At 40.3% G+C, this 9,034-nt stretch overlaps 1 protein-coding gene across 2 annotated transcripts in view; it reads right to left on the reverse strand.

The window, feature by feature from the left end:
• The window catches only part of ZNF169 (zinc finger protein 169), a 55,601-nt gene extending 50,208 nt beyond the window's left edge, over window positions 1-5,393 (reverse strand). The window contains exon 1 of one of the 2 annotated variants that reach the window (XM_058695912.1): window positions 5,191-5,393. The gene's annotated coding sequence lies outside the window, so the exon portion shown is untranslated. The remainder of the gene's footprint in view (window positions 1-5,190) is intronic. The other variant, XM_058695917.1, reaches the window with a different exon arrangement.
• Between the last annotated feature and the right edge of the window lie 3,641 nt (window positions 5,394-9,034).

Raw genomic sequence — 9,034 nt, forward strand, 5'->3', positions numbered from 1 at the left:
ACACATGAAAAGATGCTCAACATCACTGATCATTAGTAAAATGCCAATGAACACCACAATGAGATATCACCTCACATCTGTCAGAATGTCTAAAATCAAAGAGATAAGAAACAAGTGTTGACAAGAATATGGAGAAAAAGGAAACTTCATACACTGTTGATGGGAATGTAAACTTTTATAGCCACTGTGGAAAACAGTATAGAGGTTCTGCAAAAGTTAAAAATAGAAATGCTATATGATCCGATAATTGTACTACTGAGTACCCAACAAAAACTAAAATACTAACGTGAAAAGATACATGCACTCCTATGTTTATGGCAGCATTTATCTATAAGAGCCAAGTTATGGAAGCAACCTAAGTGTCCATCAATAGACAAATTGATGAGGAAGATGTGGTATGTATACACATACACACACACACACACACACACACACACACACACACTGGAATATTATACAACCATTAAAAAAGATGAAATCACGCCATTCATAAAAACATGGATGAACCTAAAGAATATCATGCTAAGTGAAATAAGTCAGACTGAGAAAGACAAATAACATGATTTCACTGTGTGGAATCTTAAAAAAAATGAATAAACAAATAAGCAGAATCAGAACTTTAAATACAGAGAAGAAATTGATGGTTGCCAGAGAAGAGGAGAGTGAGGGCATAGGAAAAATGGGTGAAGGGGAGTGGGACATACAGGCTACCAGTTAGGGAATGAATAAATCATGGGAATAAAAGGTGCAGTGTAAGGAATACAGTCAATAATATGATAGTGATGTATGGTGACAGATAGTAGCCACACTTACGGGGAATATAGCAGAATGTATAAACTTTTCAAATCACTATGCTGTACACCTGAAACTATTATAATAGAGTGTGTCGATTACACTGAAATAAATAAAATAAATTACTTTTGGTTAAATCAGTGCACATGAGGAAGGACCATAGTCGTGTGTGTGTGTGTGTGTGTGTGTGTGTGTGTGTGTGTGTGAGAGAGAGAGAGAGAGACAGAGACAGAGACAGACAGAGAGTGTGTGCACATGAGCAGGGGAGGGACAATGAGAGAGGGAGACAGAGAATCTTAAACAGGCTCCACACTCAGCATGGAGCCCACCACAGGGCTTGATCTCACAACCCTGGGATCATGACCTGAGCCAAAATCAAGAGTTCACACTCAACCAACTGAGCCACCCAGGCACCCCCGACCATAGTCTTTTTAAACATAAAACTAGCTGGAGTACCAGTGTGTGTTGGGGGGGAGTATTCTCAAAGTATTTTGATGATGGGGATCCCATTTCTTAGAGATTTTTCTCTACAGCAAAGAGAAAAATCCTGAAAAAAACACAATTTCAGCAGGAATAGTCTGGGTCCAGAAGGAATCAGACCAAAGCTAGCATGGTTCCAGTAGGAACGGGCAATTCCAAAAAGAAGTTGGATTGAAGGCTAAATAAGTACTCTCAGAAAAAATAAAGCCTTAAAACAGATCCTGAATAAAGCCTAGAGAGCTGGAACACAAAGAGAGAAGAGCTCAAAATCCAGGAGAAAATCTACCCTCAAACTAAAGAGCCAGCAGGACCCAATGAGCCTGGTTTGCTCTGAGGAGACCAGCACCCATTTGCTTCCTAGTCTTGGAGTGGTTTAGGGTCTTTGCTGGATCTCACTTCTGATTAGCAAGTAACGTTAACCTTAGGAATAAGACAGCCAGTTATTTAACCAGCGAAAGCTGGGTTTATTTGGGAACAGCATAGGATTGCAGTCTGGGACAAGCAAGCTCCAGCAAATGGTAGGCGAGCCCAGAAATTAAAAGAATGAAAAGTTCTTTTATAGAGGAAAGGGGGATTTGGGAGGAGATGTTGTAAACTACAAGTCCATTGGTGTAAACATGGAGCTGAAAGTGCAGTGGCTTCTCATTGGCTGAACTGTGACACTCTCTCATTGGCTGGGAAGTTGCTAGGGAGGAAGACATCTTACTTTCTCCTGCTGGGTTAGTAAATTAGTAGCTACAGTAGTGTCTACTTGCAAAGTGCACCTTTTCCTGTTGGGTCTGCAGTTGACCATGAGTGGTAATTCGGGAGGGTGTGACAGTTCTCCCTGCTGTCCTCCTGACTCAATGCTAAACCAGATTTCCTTTTATTAGTTTTTGCAAAGTAAATGTGAAAACACTTAAATCTATAGTAATTGAAACTAAAACTATTTGACTAATACCAAAAAATCACTGATTTGATGTAATAGAACAGAGAGCTCAGAAACATCAAGGTCTTTATAAAGAGACACACCTCTTTTTCTAGGAATTTAACAAGTGTTTTCAAGTTACTTCCTGTTAGCTTCTGCTCAAAATGAAGTAACAGGAACCAGATTTAACCTCCTAAAATAACTTTTAAAAGGACAAAATATACCGGAAAGTAGGTTTGAAGACATTGGATATAAGACAATGAAGAGCAGAGAACCTTGGGAGGTCAGTAATAAACCAGGTGAGCCCTTGAACTTTCTGGATGGAGAGAAAGTTCAGGTCACAGTCCAGAGAAGGGAAACCCAAGTGGGGATGCTCCTCAAGTGTCAGCTGAGTGCTGACCAACACATGTGTGTGCAACCCCAAGCAAGGAACCACTGGATGGGATTAGAAAGAAATACTGTGAGCTCACATAGGCCAGAAACCGCCCCTGTTCCCACCAGATAGAATGAAAAATCTTCATAATTCACATGGCCTGGAATAAAGTACTCAAAAGGTTTTGTCTCAATAGTGGGGCAAAATTAGACCTGAATGCTTGATAGATAATTCTTATATTAAATTTGGGGGAGAAAACATATGTCTTAGGAATCTTAGAAGTCACTTTCATTTTTACATGAATTATGTATTCAGAATCACACATATTCTTATATAAATAAAATTTTAAAGAAGACTGAATTCGTGGTCTCCATAAAGTGAGCTGTACACTTAATATGATCCAATCAAATACCATTTGCATACTTTTCAACACCACAAAGCAATTATCTGGATGACTATATTCTCAATACAATGGTGACAAACAATAGAGCTTAATTTTCTGTATCATTAGCATTTTAATACAAAACTATAATAATCAGTGTGATGATGGTCTGAGTCAGCTGAATGGAACTAAAGGGAACTAGGAAGGAGACGGAGAAAGAGAGAGGAAAAGTGAGACAGTTTCAATTCAGTTTGAAGTGGTTGAGAAAATAGTTATTTGCGGGAAGTTAAGTTGGTTCACAAAAGAAATGTAAAAAGAGAAATCAGAGACATAACATGATGAAATATAAATGATTTTGCAAACCACTCTGTTCCATCTGGTGGTACGGAAGGGCTTTGCATGAATTATAACAAAGCAGAGACACGAAGAGAAAGCCTCAAGACAGCGGCACCAGGACAAATGTGCTCATGCTCGTACACAGAGATCTCTCTCATCTCACTGGGCTGAAGTTCAGTGGAAGTGACTGAGTCTGCTATGGAGAAAGAGAAGGTACATTTCTGGAACTTCGTTACTGGTGGCTTAAGTTTTGAAACCACAGAAGAAAGTTTGAGGAACCACTACAAACCATGGGGAAAATTTACAGACTGTGAGGTAACAAGGAATCCTGCAAGCAAGAGCTCAAGAGTATTGGGTTTTGTAAGTTCTTCATACATGGCAGAGATTGGTGCTATCATGGCTGCAAGATCTCATTCAAAGGATAGGACAGCGGTTAAGTCCAAATGTGCTGTAGCAAGAGAAATCCAGAAAACCTGGAGCTCATGTAACTATGAAGAAGCTGCTTGTGATGGAATTAAAGACAATACTAAAGAATATCAACCTAGAGATTATGCAAGGAATATAGAAAGCTTTATACCATTTGAGATCATTACTGATAGGCAGACTGGAAAGAAAAGAGGCATTGGTTTTATTACTTTTGATGACCATGATCCTGTGGATAAAATTGTACTGCAGAAATACCATACCATCAGTGGACTTTGTGCAGACAAGAAACACAGGAGGTAAAAAGTTCTAGGAATGGCAGAGAAAGGTATTTTGCTTTGAAGGATTAATGCAGGGGCAATGGATCAGGAGGCAAGTTTAGAGGAGGTTCTTGCGGATAAGGAAGAAGATATGGCTTTAGGGATAGCTATAATGGGTATAGAAGAGGATTTCGGTGGCAGTTTTGGAGGCAGTACTGGTTATGCGGGACAAAAATGAAGATATAGTGATGGAGGACCTGGATGTGGGAACCGGGGTGGGGGCTACATAGGTGTTTTTGACAACTATGTAGAAGAAATTATGGAAGGGGAAAATACAGTGACTTTGGATATTACAACTAGCAACCTTATGACTATGGTCTAGTGAAGAATGGACATTTTGGTGGCAGCAGGAACACAGGGAGAGCATATTGTGAAGGAAACTATGGTATAGGAAGGAGTGGAAGAAGTGAAGGTTGTGCAGGAAGAACCCAGTACTGACTTTCTTCCTATTTTCCATGGGCTTCACTGTAGCCACTGAGCCGAGAAGTAATAAAACAGCTTTGAGCTTTCAAAATAACAATATTTAGAAAACTTATATCACAGACATGCATAAATATGGAATGATATGGTCATACTTCCCCCTAACATGTAATTATCCTGCATACAAATGAAGACACTAACCCTTTTTCCAAAAGACAATGCAAAGAACTTAAATGATGTTTACTGTTCTCCTTTGATATCACATAACTTAAATACTATAATGTAAAATTAACAATATTTAAAGACTATAATATAAAGTCAATGCAGCTTACATTACATGATAAGGGGATAAGAGAACAACAAAAACAAAGATACTGTATTATGTACACACACACACACACACACACACACACACACACAACCACAACCACAAACATGTTCATAACAAAATAAGGAAGAAACATTCATGCCAATTACAGTTCTCATTTCTGTAACTGAGCACATGGTTGCAGCTGATATTGATAACTACCTTTATCACTGCCCATTCCATATTCTCTTAGCCCTCAGCTAATATCTCAGCTGCTCATGGTTATTTACCTGGTGGGGTGACCCAAACCTTCATTCCTGAAGTTTTTGGGCCAGTAGCCAACCTGCCTAGATTGCATTGTTGTACTTTTCCATTGACTTTAACCACAGATAATGGCAATACTAAGATATCCTAAGGAATCTCCTCTGTTCCATATATACTCTTCCTTACCTCTATTGTGGAGTTGTTCAGCTTCTCTGGGTAGTCCAAATCAATCAGCCCAGCCAGCATAGCAACTCCTTTCTCTCCCTGTTGATTCAGAGGCATGAGGAGTCCAAAATGGCCAGATGGCAGTCTTAATTCCCAGTTTGATAAGATCATTGTTGTATCTCCTGGTGGAAGTATTCCTGCCTTTGGAACTAAGACTTCTAGGCCAGCAGAGCATAAGACTGTGGGTATAGGAGGCAAAAATATTGTTAGCAGGTTTTTAGGGGTAGTTGTGAGTGATGCCACTCCCAATTCCATCCCTAGATTCCTGGACCTGTGAATCCTGGCTACGGGAGTAACAGCACCATATATTGAGTGGTGATTCAGAGTATATTTAGCCTTCTAAAGAATCTTGTCTCATTCCTACAATGTATTGCCACCTGACCGGAAATGTGGTGTGCATCACCACCCCTGCATCTTCCCAGTCCTTGATGGTAGCACTAATCTCAGAAATCCCTCCAGGAATTCAGTTCTACTTTTACTTTACTATTTTTCTAAGTAGAGACAGTTCTAGTGGCTTCCACTTGGCCTTTCCCACCATGGTAGCTCTTAATCCACAGGTCAGGGAATCCATGTGAGAATTCCTCAGTTACTGAGTCTATTTTAATGATGCATTCTAGAACTGGGGAAATAACCACAGGATGGTTTGGGGACCCACTTGGCCCAGTGTGAGAGGAATATGAGCCAAAACTCCATTTATCACGTAACATGCAAAATCCCTGATTTTAACTGGTGGACACCAGTGACATTTGAGTCTCTTGGAATTGGTGTCAGTTCAGAGCCCCCAAAAGTCTATTATTATTATTCCCTTTTCCCCAGTACAGAGTTGGCCTGGTAGAGGCTATAGGTTCCTTTGGGAAAGGCTGGGAAAACAACTAAAATAAATTTTAGCAGTATACCAGTATACCAGCAGTATACCCGTGTCCTTCCTCAAGGGAACCCATTCTTCATTCAAGAATTTCTGGATCTAACTCAAGTCTGGTAATCTACTCAGGGGCTGTGACTCCCTATCTTTATTATTCAGGTACAACTTTTGTTCACTTGACCTAGAACTTTCCTCCTTATACAGACCAAGTAAAAATGTAGTAGGCTTCCAGTCTACTTCACTTCTAAGGACACCACAATCAACTAGCCAAAGTCATAGGTCTGGAAGCAGAAAAGGGTGGTAGGGGTGGATTCTGAAGAGAATCAGCATTGTCTTGCAAGGCAACTGCCTCAAGGGAGGCCATCAACAGTTTCCTGAGACAACACAGTTAGTCTCCTCAGACTGGGTGAAGAGGTTGCTACTACTGGCAAACAAGGCTTATCAGAATTTAGGTGCTCGATGTCCCCAGATTCATCCAGGTCTTTCCACACATCCCCGTGCCAACTTTCAGAATCTCATTTCTTCCTAATCAAGAGACATCCTGCAAAGCTGGGAATTCAAAATGCGCTGTAAGTCATCCACTTGCAAAATGCAATTCTGGGTTTGATTTTCAGCAATCTTAATCCTGTGGCTATAGGAGATAAGAGCCTCTTTCAGGAAAGACATAGACACTTTCAGGTCATTTATCTGGCACTTGAGCCAGAAATTTAAATCCCTGAACTCATCTGTTTCTTTCTCCACTTTGTTCAGTGATATTAGGAGCAACCAGCAAAGTTCATTATACTCATTAGTTTGACAAAAGTGTTTGAAAATATATACATTGCCACTTAGATTCTTAGTTCTTATAAGTGTTTTATTAGAAGTATCCAATGATGTGGTTTCATTCATATGTGGAATTTAAGAAACAAAATGAAGAAAAAAAAAGAAACCAAAAAACAGACTCTTAGCTATAGAGAACAAACCAATGGTTACTGGAGAAGTGGGTAGGGGGTGGGTGAAGGGGATTAAGAGAACTAAGTGAAGGGGACTAAGAGTACATGTATCATGAAGAGCACTGAGTAATGTATACAATTGTTGAATCACCATAATGTAGACCTGAAACTACTATAACAATGTATGTTAACTATACTGGAATTTTATTTTTATTTATTATTTTTTTAAGTTGGCTTCACACACAGCACAGAGCCCAACATGGGACTTGAACTCACAGCTCTGAGATCAAGACCTGAGCTGAGATCAAGAGTCAGATACTCAACTGATTAAGAGATATGGGTGCCCCAACTATACTGGAATTTTAAAAAATAAAATAAGTATCCAATGATGATATTTTATATATCTCTATTGCCAAATCACATCATGGCTCTCTTTATTAACAGAAATAGAATAATTAGTGTCTTTAAGTCTTATCAGGTTAGAGAGCCAATTTTATTTTATTTATTTTATTTTATTTTTTAACGCTTATTTATTTTTGAGACAGAGAGAGACAGAGCATGAATGGGGGAGGGGCAGAGAGAGAGGGAGACACAGAATCGGAAGCAGGCTCCAGGCTCTGAGCCATTAGCCCGGAGCCTGATGCGGGGCTCGAACTCACCGACCGCGAGATCGTGACCTGAGCTGAAGTCGGAGGCTTAACCGACTGCGCCACCCAGGCGCCCCGAGAGCCAATTTTAGAAACCCTAGAAGCAGTTCAGAAATTTCATCCTTAAGATTCTATTCCTAGATGATTCTGGGAAGATGGTGAAGTAGGAAGCACCAGGAATCTGTCTCCTCATCCAAACAATTACACTGGAAGAATCTATCTAATGTAATTATTTGGAACGCTGGAGTCTGTTGAAGGATCACAAGTTCCAGGGGAAGACTGGACAGTAAATTGTGGCCACGTTCATTCAACTCCAGCTCTTAGCACAGTAACAAATATCCCACATACCAGGAAGCTGTACTCATGTTCCTGTAGCAGCTTGCACAGAGCTTGTGAAAGTTGAGGTAGGCAAAAAGAACTCTGTCCCTCAAGTATTGGAGTTCTGTGCTCTGATTGCTGCTTCTGAGTTCAGAGGTGCAAAGAGGTGGGCAGCCATTGTTGCTGCACTGCCCCCTGTTGTTGCAAGCCCCTCCCCACTCTGGCTCAAGTGACTTCCAGGAGATTTAAAAGTCTAGAACTCATTATTTTTCCTTCATTTTTTGCTTTTCTCCCTTGGGAATGAGATATTAATGAGTAGGACATTCAAAAACAACTGCATATATGGAGAACATTACAAAGTGACAGTGTATGCCCAAGGAAAAGCTCAGAAAAGACATAAGAAGACATTAGGTTTATACCTCAGGTAGACTTTTGGCACGGAGAGGCTATAAAAATTTTAAAAACCCAATAACAATAACAGAGCAGCAAACCCTAGGGAAGGGGAGGGATTCAATTTCCAGATTTACCACATTATTAAATTCAAATGTCTAGTGTTCAACAGAAAATCACAGACACACAAAGAAACAGGAAAGTATGGCCCATTCAAAGGGAGAAAGAAATAACAGAATCTGCCCCTGAAAAAGACTTACTGGAAGATATATGAGACAAAGAATTTGAAACAGTGGCCTTAAAGATGCTCAAAGAACTAAAAGAAGCTGTGGAGAAAATCATGAAAACAAGGTGTTAACTAAATGGAATTATAAAGAAATATAAAAAAGAAATAAAGAAATAGAAAACCTAAATTTAAAGAAAGAAATTCTAGGTTTTTTGGCTAAAGATGGCGGCGTAGGAGGACGCTGGGCTCACCGCGCGTCCTGCTGATCACTTAGATTCCACCTACACCTGCCTAAAGAACCCAGAAAACCGCCAGAGGATTAGCAGAACGGAGTCTCCGGAGCCAAGCGCAGACGAGAGGCCCACGGAAGAGGGTAGGAAGGGCGGCGAGGCGGTGCGCGCTCCACGGACTGGCGGGAGGGAGCCGGGGC

Source organism: Neofelis nebulosa, chromosome 12 (genome assembly GCF_028018385.1).
Source record: "Neofelis nebulosa isolate mNeoNeb1 chromosome 12, mNeoNeb1.pri, whole genome shotgun sequence".
In the NCBI taxonomy this organism is placed as follows: domain Eukaryota; kingdom Metazoa; phylum Chordata; class Mammalia; order Carnivora; family Felidae; genus Neofelis; species Neofelis nebulosa.